Genomic DNA, 9,247 nt, shown 5'->3' with positions numbered 1-9,247 from the left:
CCCAAATTCTTCCGAATGGCCACCATCTATTGCTCATAGACTGCCTTGACCTGTAATTGCTTCATCTGCAAGTAACAAGGTTAGATGGCATATTTTTGTACTTTTGGTTAGTAAACAAATGAAAAGCAATGATATACAAATGCAAAACATGCTTGGTGATCAAGAACCACTCTCAAAAGGATAACCAACCCACAGGGAAGGAGGCAAAGTGCACAATGATCCTTGAGGCAATGATATGATATGATATGATGCCATGAGGGATCTTAAGGACAAAATTGGGGTCTTACAACTTCATGTTCAGTTTTTCACTTTACAAATTTCTTCTCCTTTAGAAATCCATCTATCTTCTTGTTCCAAGCTCTTGGAGTTTGTTTAAGTTCGTACAGGGCTTTATGTAGTCTGCACACCTTTCTTTCTTCGCCTTGTTTCATAAACCCAACTGGTTGTGCGACATAAACTTTTTCTTATCAGGGGCCAATCAGGAATTCACATTTCACATCCATCTGACACATCTGCCAGTTGTTCATGTTTGCTAGACCAACAACCAACCTGATTGTTTCGATCCTAGCAACAAGTGCAAAAACTTTGTCGAAGTCGATTCCTTATTTCTTAAGAAATCCTTTCGCCATAAGTCTTTCCTTGTGTCGAGTAACTTCTCCATTGGGATTCAACTTCACCTTGTATACCCACTTCACATCGATTGCCTTCTTGTCTTAGGGAAATTCGACAAGTGACCACATGTTGTTGACTTCGATTGAATCCAGTTCTTCGTTCATTGCTTTCACCCACTTCGAATCTTTCTATGCCTCAGTTGTATTGATTGGTTTGACATCTGCGTAGAAAGCATAATGTACCAGCTCACCTTCATCATTGACCACATCATCTAATGTAATCACACGTTCTTGCAACCTTATAAGCACGTGTCTTGTTCTTTGAGGTCTGCTTCGTCCTGCTTCACCTTTGACTTCTTATCGAACTTCTCTTTCGACTTCACAAGCTGGTTCATCATATAAGATTCTCACGGAATCCTTCTTAACATTCTCAGTCCAATCCCATTCCTTAAGCTCATATATGATCATGTCCCTACTAATCACCACTTGCTTGTTCACTGGGTCAAACAACTTGTATCCTCCAGTTGAATGATATCCTATCAGTATCCTCTGACTCGACTTGTCATAAAGTTTTTTTCTCAATTGATATGGCACATGTTTATATGCTATATATCCAAACACCTTCAAATGACTCAAGCTAGGCTTGACACTAGATCAACATTCTTTTGGCATGATTCCTTCTAGCTTCTTCGTCGGACATCTATTCAGGATATATGTTGCAGTTGACATAGCTTCTCCCCATCATTCTTTAGATAGATGCTTGCCTTTCAACATATTTCTAACCATATTCATGATGGTTATATTCTTCCTTTCTGCGACTCCATTCTTCTATGGAGTGTAGGGTGGCACCACCTCATGCACAATCCCTTCTTTCACACATAATGCGTTGAAATCTTTTGACACATATTCTCCACCACCATCAGTCCTCAGAATCTTTAGCTTTCGACCGCTTTGTCTTTCGACCATAGATTTAAACTTGGAAAATACCTCGATCACTTCACTTTTCTTATTGATCAGGTAAGCCCATAATTTTCAACTAAAATGATCTATGAATGTAACAAAGTATATGTTACCTCCAATCGAATCCGCCTGGATAGGACCACATACATCAGAGTATATGACTTCAAGAATTACCTTCGACCTGCTTCCTGCATCCTTACTGAAGTTGTTCTTGTGATGCTTCGCCTGCATACATTCTTCACATACTTTGTTTGGAATTTCGATTTATGGTAATCCAGAAACCATATTTCTTATCTTCAAATCTATGATGTCTTTGAAATAGAGATGGCCAAGTCTATAATACCATATTCATTCATCTCTGTTGGCTGCTGTTGCGAGGCACTTATGCTCCATCACATTAAGCTCAATCTTGAAAGTTCTATTATGAGACATTGAAGCCTTCAAGATCAATCTTCCATTTGAGTCTAGAACTCTCATCATCTTGTCTTCGATCGACACCTTATAGTTCTTTTTGACTAACTGCCATATGCTGAGCAAATTGCTCTTCATGCTTGATATGTACAACACATTTGAAATCACTGACCTCTTGCCATCCTTCCTCATAATCAGAACATCACCAATACCTTCAGCTTCTAGAGTATTTCATTTGTAAATTTCACCATGTTCTTCATTGAGGGATTTATGTTGACAAATCAATATTTCCTTTCAGACATGTGTGATGAGCATTCTGAGTCCAAGTACCATTGGTCCTTGAATCTCTCTTCATCTCTCATTGTAACCATCAACAACATCTCTTTTTCTTCATGTTTCGCCAACTTTGCATAAGTTTCTTGATTCTTCTGCTTTTCTGGACAATCACTAGAATAGTCACCATGCTTCTGACAATTGCAACACTGAATGTGACACTTGTTTGGCTTTTGACCACCACCTTTTCTTATACCTGCAGCACCACCTTGATCCGCTGTCGTGCGCGGGTCAAAACGAGTGTTTTTCAAAAACATAGTACGGCGACAATTTTAACTCGGATATCGTTCTCACAAAGATTCTTGATTATTATTATCCAAAGGTAAATAGAATTAAGGGGGGGGGTTGTTTGGTTTGGTGTTCGATTAAGAAAAAGTGATTATTAAAAGTAATCTAATCCGTTGGGTTAAGTGACCGGGTGAGGGTCACCAAACTTAGAAGGTGCATTCCCTTTTCTTTTTCTTTTTTTTTCTTTTTCAGAACACTCACTTATATTCATCGGCTTCCCTGCGTAGAGTGTGTGTGAGATGGTGCTGACTATTGAAATAAACTACTCAAGAGCTGTCAGAGAATGAGAATTTAAGGCTAAAACATAATAAGAATTCGAATCAATTTCCATATGCAGGAGACTTATGATGTTAAGACGATACCGATCTTGTGAATTTTTCCCAAGTCTCCGCAAACTAATCTCAAATTAGTCAGTCTATAGCCTAAAACTTTCAAGAAGATGCATTTTTATTTTATTTTTTTATGACTGAAAATAAACAAAACACTAACAAAAACAAGGAAAACAAACGAAAGAAATGATTTCCCTCCCCCACACTTAAAATAAGCATTGCCCTCAATGAAAATACATTACTAATAAAGTAGAGAGAAGGAAAGAAAGACTCCCTGATCAAGCTGCAGGATAGTTAGGTGCTTCCAAAGATAGCTCCTCTATGCTGACATCTTCAGTCATTGAACTTTCATGGAATAGCTTCAAGCGATGCCCATTGACTTTGAAAGTCTTGTTAGTCCCTGCACTTTTTATTTCTACTGCACCATAAGGGAAAACATTAGTAATAACAAAAGGGCCAATCCATTTGGATCGAAGTTTCCCAGTAAAACCTGTTGGCCCACATAAAATTCCTTCCTAGAAATCATTTTATCATGGAAGTGCTTAGTTTTCTCTTTATAAATCCTAGAGCTTTCATAAGCCTCCAGTCTAAGCTCTTCCAGCTGTTGTAATTGGAGTTTTCTTTTAATACCTGCTTGTTGCATCTCCAAATTACAACTTTTCACCGTCCAATAAGCACGGTGTTCTATCTCAACAGGAAGATGACATGCCTTACCAAAAACAAGTTAATAAGGAGACATCCCAATGGGTGTCTTGAAAGCTATTCTTTGGGCCCAAAGTGCGTCTTCTAGACGACGACTCCAGTCCTTCCTGTTTGGCTGCACCATTTTCTCTAAAACATGTTTGATCTCCCTGTTTGAGATATCAACTTGCCCATTAGTTTGTGGGTGATATGCAGTAGAGACTCTGTGCACAACTTCATACTTCCGGAGCAAAGCTTCCATGGTGTGGTTACAGAAATGAGTGCCTTGGTCACTTATGATAGCTCGTGGTATTCCAAACCTGCAAAAGATATTAGACCTGACAAACTCTGCAACAACTCTAGAATCATTAGTCCTAGTGGGGATAGCTTCTACCCACTTTGAAACATAATCAACAACAAGAAAAATGTAAAGGAAACCAAATGATACAGGAAAGGGACCCATGAAGTCGATTCCCCATGCATCAAATACCTCACAAAAAAGCATAGGTTGCTGAGGCATTTCACTCTTGCGAGTGATGTTTATACCTGCTATCTGGCACTCTTTATAAGTGCGGTAAGTCTCATAAGCATCCTTAAAAATAGTTGGCCAATAGAAACATGAATCAAGGACTTTTCTTGCAGTCATTTGCGGACCAAAGTGTCCGCCGACTTGAGATGCATGAGAAAATTTCAAAATGGATTCAATCTCATAGTCGGGGACACATCTCCTAATTACCTGATCACTACCAAACTTCCAAAGATATGGATCATCCCAAACATAATATTTGGCATTAATCTTGAGTTTGTGAATCTGTGATCTAGATGCACCTGTAGGAAAAACACCAGCAACAAGAAAATTAACAATGTTAGCAAACTAAGGTGTAATCCTGTGCAAAAGAAAAAGTTGCTCATCAGGAAAGTCATCTTGAATAGGAAAAGGATTTGCATCTCTCTCTATCTTGCTCAAGTGGTTAGCCACTAAGTTCTCAACTCCACTTTTGTCTTTAATCTCCACATTAAATTCTTGGAGCAACAACATCCACCGAATCAATCTCGGTTTTGCATCCGGCTTCTTCAACAAGTACTTTAATGCTGCATGGTCAGTAAAAAAAACAACCTTGGAACCTAGCAAATATGATCTGAATTTATCAAGAGCAAAAACAACAGCTAGCAGTTCTTTTTCAGTGATAGTGTAATTTGACTGTGCAGAATCTAAAGTTCTAGAAGCATAGTAAACAACATGGGCAACCCTGTCAACCCTTTGTGCAAGGACAACCCCAACAGCATAATTAGATGCATCACACATAATCTCAAAAGGGAGGGTCCAGTCCGGTGGCTGGATTATGGGAGCGGAGGTTAATGCTTTCTTCAAGAAGTCAAACACTTGTTTGCATTTGTCATCAAAGTTGAAAGTGACATCATTCTTCAACAAGTTTGACAGTGGAAGAGCTATCTTGCTGAAAATCCTTGATGAAACGCCTGTAAAAACCTGCATGACCAAGAAAAGAACGAATCTCGCGAACGCAACAAGGGTAAGACAATGTAGAAATCACATATATTTTAGCAGGGTCAACAGAAATTCCTTTTCCTGAAATTATGTGACCCAATACAATTCCCTGATCAACCATAAAGTAGCATTTTTCATAATTTAAAACGAGATCAGTTTCGATGCATCTTTCTAAAGTCAAGCTTAAACTGCTCAAGCATGCATCAAAAGAGGAACCATAGACAGTGAAATCGTCCATAAAGACTTCCATGCAATTTTCAATGAAATCAGAAAAAATGCTAATCATGCATCGCTGGAAAGTGCCAGGAGCATTGCAAAGACCAAAAGGCATCCTTCTGTAAGCAAAAGTACCGAAGGGACAAGTAAAAGTGGTCTTCTCTTGATCTTCCGATGCAATATGAATCTGAAAGTAACCTGAAAAACCATCAAGAAAACAGTAATGTGATTTACCAGCAAGTTGTTCAAGCATTTGGTCAATGAACGGTAAAGGAAAGTGATCCTTTCTCGTAGCCTGGTTCAATATCCTGTAACCAATACAAACTCTCCAGCTGTTTTGAACTCTAGTGGGAACAAGTTCATTCTTTTCATTTTTTACCACTGTGAGTCCTGATTTCTTAGGTACAACCTGCATTGGGCTTACCCATTTACTGTCAGAGATAGGATAAATGACACTTGCTTGCAAGAGTTTGGTTACCTCCTTCTTCACAACATCAAGAATCAAAGGATTAAGCCTCCTTTGGGACTGCCTTACTGTTTTCGCTCCGTCCTCAAGTAATATCATGTGCATGCACATCGACAGACTAATACCTGGGAGGTCGGCTAATGTCCACCCGATTTCCTTCTTGTGCTTCTTTAAAACCTGCAAAAGCTTGTCTTCCTGATCGAAATCAAGGTTAGAAGAAATAGTAACAAGGAGTTTTTCATTAGTCTCCAAATAAGCGTATTTCAGGTTTTCAGGGAGTTGTTTCAGCTCTTAAGACGGGGGTTGCTCGATGGATGGAATGCTTGGGGCAGTCGGGATGTCAAGAGCATCAACTGCAAAAATAGCTTCATCGGCAACAACTTCACCTGTAGGAAATGTATCAGGCTGCAAGGCAGCATCAATCTTAACACACACAACACAAAGGTTAGTGTCAGTACAATCAACACATGAGTAAATATCATCGAAACCAGATAAAGATGGAAAATCAAGTGAAAATAAATCAGAGCAAGTGTCCTCAACCAGCTCAGATATCAATTCCATATGAAAAATGGAATGTTCTTCCAACGGGTGTTTCATGGCATCGAAAATGTTAAATTTTGCGACAATGTCACCAAATTCCATGGACATGGTTCCATCGTCAACATCAATTTTTGTCTTCGCCGTTTTCATGAACGACATGTCTAAAATGATGGGGCTCTGCTTGTCTTAGTCTCTCCTTCCATGTCCAGAATGTAAAAATATGCAGGAAAAATTAAATCGTTAACTTGGTGTAGCGGTGTATTCGTCGCTATATGATTTATTGGTTAAACCATAAGCAAAGTATACAATGAATTCGAGTCGCCACCGCACTTTTATTTATCCTAAGAACTGGTTAAAAAACGAACAAAAACCTAAGAAGTTTTACACGTAGAAAACCAATAAAAGATCAGAGAGTCTGGATAAGGGGTAAATTACGCAATGGGAAGGTGTTAGGCACCCATCACGTCCTAGGTACTCCTAGGGAGCCCTTTTCACACTTGTTGTATAAAAATGTTTATTTGTTTTGACATATTGTGCAAACATGAATGGGATGATGAGAAAAGAATATACAAGTTAGTTATTTTAGTGTTCGAACGGATGAACCTGTTGCCTACGTACCTTCCATCAAAGGTAAGGATCAAAATGCCGTAGTTCGGCTAAAAAAATTCCAAACATTTGTGAGTTCATTTTAAAACAATAGCGCTAAGGCTTTACGTTATCCACGGGAGAAAACTCAACCTTATGAAACAACAAGTCCACCATGTGAGAAAAGCTTCCACTTGCTAATGAGGGGTTAACCCTATAATAAGCAAGGAAGACTTACAATTCAATCAACTAAGGACAAATAGGTGAGATTAACATCAACCAACTAGGATAAATCAAACCTAGGGCTAATGTATGAAAACTTAACAAGCATGGACAAAGCCACAAAACAATTGAATGAGTTGGATTAATGGATTATGATTATTCACAAAAGGATGGTCAAAGTATGATTAGATTGATTCAAAGAAGTGTTATGAAAGGAAGTTTGAAAAGTCGAGGACTTAGGGTCCAGGTTTCTAATTTGAAAAGAGGATGAGAATGTTTGCACAACATGCATTTACAAGTTTTTAAAAGTCAACAAGTGAAAAGGGTTTTGAAACAAAAAGGATGGATGAAGTGTAAAACTTCCTAGAAGTTCACCTCTTGAAATCATATAGAAGATGATTCAAGTGTGTCCTTAGGAGTGAGGCAACTAAGCAAGTAAGCAGATAAAAGCAAGGTGATACCGGATGCCATCAATGGTCTTATATCCATCTCACAACAAAAGCGGATGTCGGATACCAATAATTGGGTTTACACCAACCTCCTAAAGTAAAACAAAACTTGGATGTCGGACGCCAATTTATCTGGACTTATACCAACCTCCAAAGTATGGTCATAGGAATACAAATGCCACATCACAGGGACTTACAATTGCATCCTCTCATACAACAAACAAGAGCAAAGATGATATGAGTGACCACTGAGGTCTTACACTCTACCCTTCCATATCACAGGAACAACGGCCAAAGAACATGGTCTTACAATTGTCCTCAATGGGCAAACAAACATAGATCACAAGGATATGCAATAATGATCATACAAGAATTAACAATCAATAATGATGAATGCACAATGGCAAGTAAGCATGTACAAATGCAACAATCAATCAAGCAAACAAAGTCATTTAGCATCCACTATAACCAAACAAGGAGGCTCAATCAAAGGGTTTGACTTAAAAAGTCCACTGGAATAGGTGAATGGCGCTCTTAACCTTGACATTGAGAGCCAAGGTGAAGAAGATGAAAGGATATGAGGGGTGTGCCTCATCACTCTTATCCCTGGTCAGGGAGAGCATTGAATATCAGAAGGTGTGGGAGTTCAGAAAGATGGAACTCTCTCCACAAGTTAGACTCGATAGATCTTGGGTATTTACTCACTATGCATCAACACAAGTAGTGTGAGCAAGGTGAGTGACTCACAGAATAGTAGGAGATAGGTTGCATATCTCTTTTCTACCAATTGCCTCACATGAGGTCTTTACCTGCTTGGGGACAAAGTAAACAATCACAAACATCGCCTCTTAAGGAGGACTTCAGACAGTTGCCTGGCTAAATAACAAGCCAGGTCTTCCAGACTACATGGAGACAAGAGAGTCTACCTCAATGCAAATGCTATACAAGCAAAGCAATGCAAGTTCTCAAAAGAACTGAGCAACTAAGGGTACCTGAAATCAATCAAATATAATCAGCATCCCAATCACAAAATCAAAACAAACAACATAAGAACCAACAACAATGTATAATCAAACAATGCAATGTGCATAACACAAAGCTCAAGTGAACCAAGCACCCTACAAAACAAAACAAGTTAGTTTATAACATCAAATGAAACAATTCAAAACAACTTGAATTTATCTCCTTAAAGCAAATGCTTCCATAACCTGAAAAGCAAGCTCAAACATAAGTAACAAGACCACTAGGACAAGCCTAGGGTCAAAAGGAGGGAAAAAATTTAAAACAGCAAGTAAAACATGATCAAAATCAATATTTATCAAATAAGAAGAAGGACCAATTGGTCTCATATCTAAACAATGCACCAAATTTATTTCATGCACAATTTAAGTCAAAGTAGGCAAGTGTGAATCATAAATGAGTAAACAGAATGATTTCAATCAAACAAATGTCAAAACAGCTCAATAAATTCCACAAAAATTCCATTCTAAACAGAACACATTCAATGAACTACATGTCAAATTTCATAACATTTGGATAAATGGAAGTAGGGAAATTAAATTCAACATGTCATGGCATGCAAAAATCAACCCAAACAAGGTCACAAACCAAGTGTCAACTTCAAGCAATTGTAAAACAGTGTGAACAAA

This window comes from Lathyrus oleraceus, chromosome 6, assembly GCF_024323335.1.
Source record: "Lathyrus oleraceus cultivar Zhongwan6 chromosome 6, CAAS_Psat_ZW6_1.0, whole genome shotgun sequence".
In the NCBI taxonomy this organism is placed as follows: domain Eukaryota; kingdom Viridiplantae; phylum Streptophyta; class Magnoliopsida; order Fabales; family Fabaceae; genus Lathyrus; species Lathyrus oleraceus.
The sequence above is the reverse complement of the archived record's forward strand: the minus strand, read 5'-3'. Positions refer to the sequence as shown.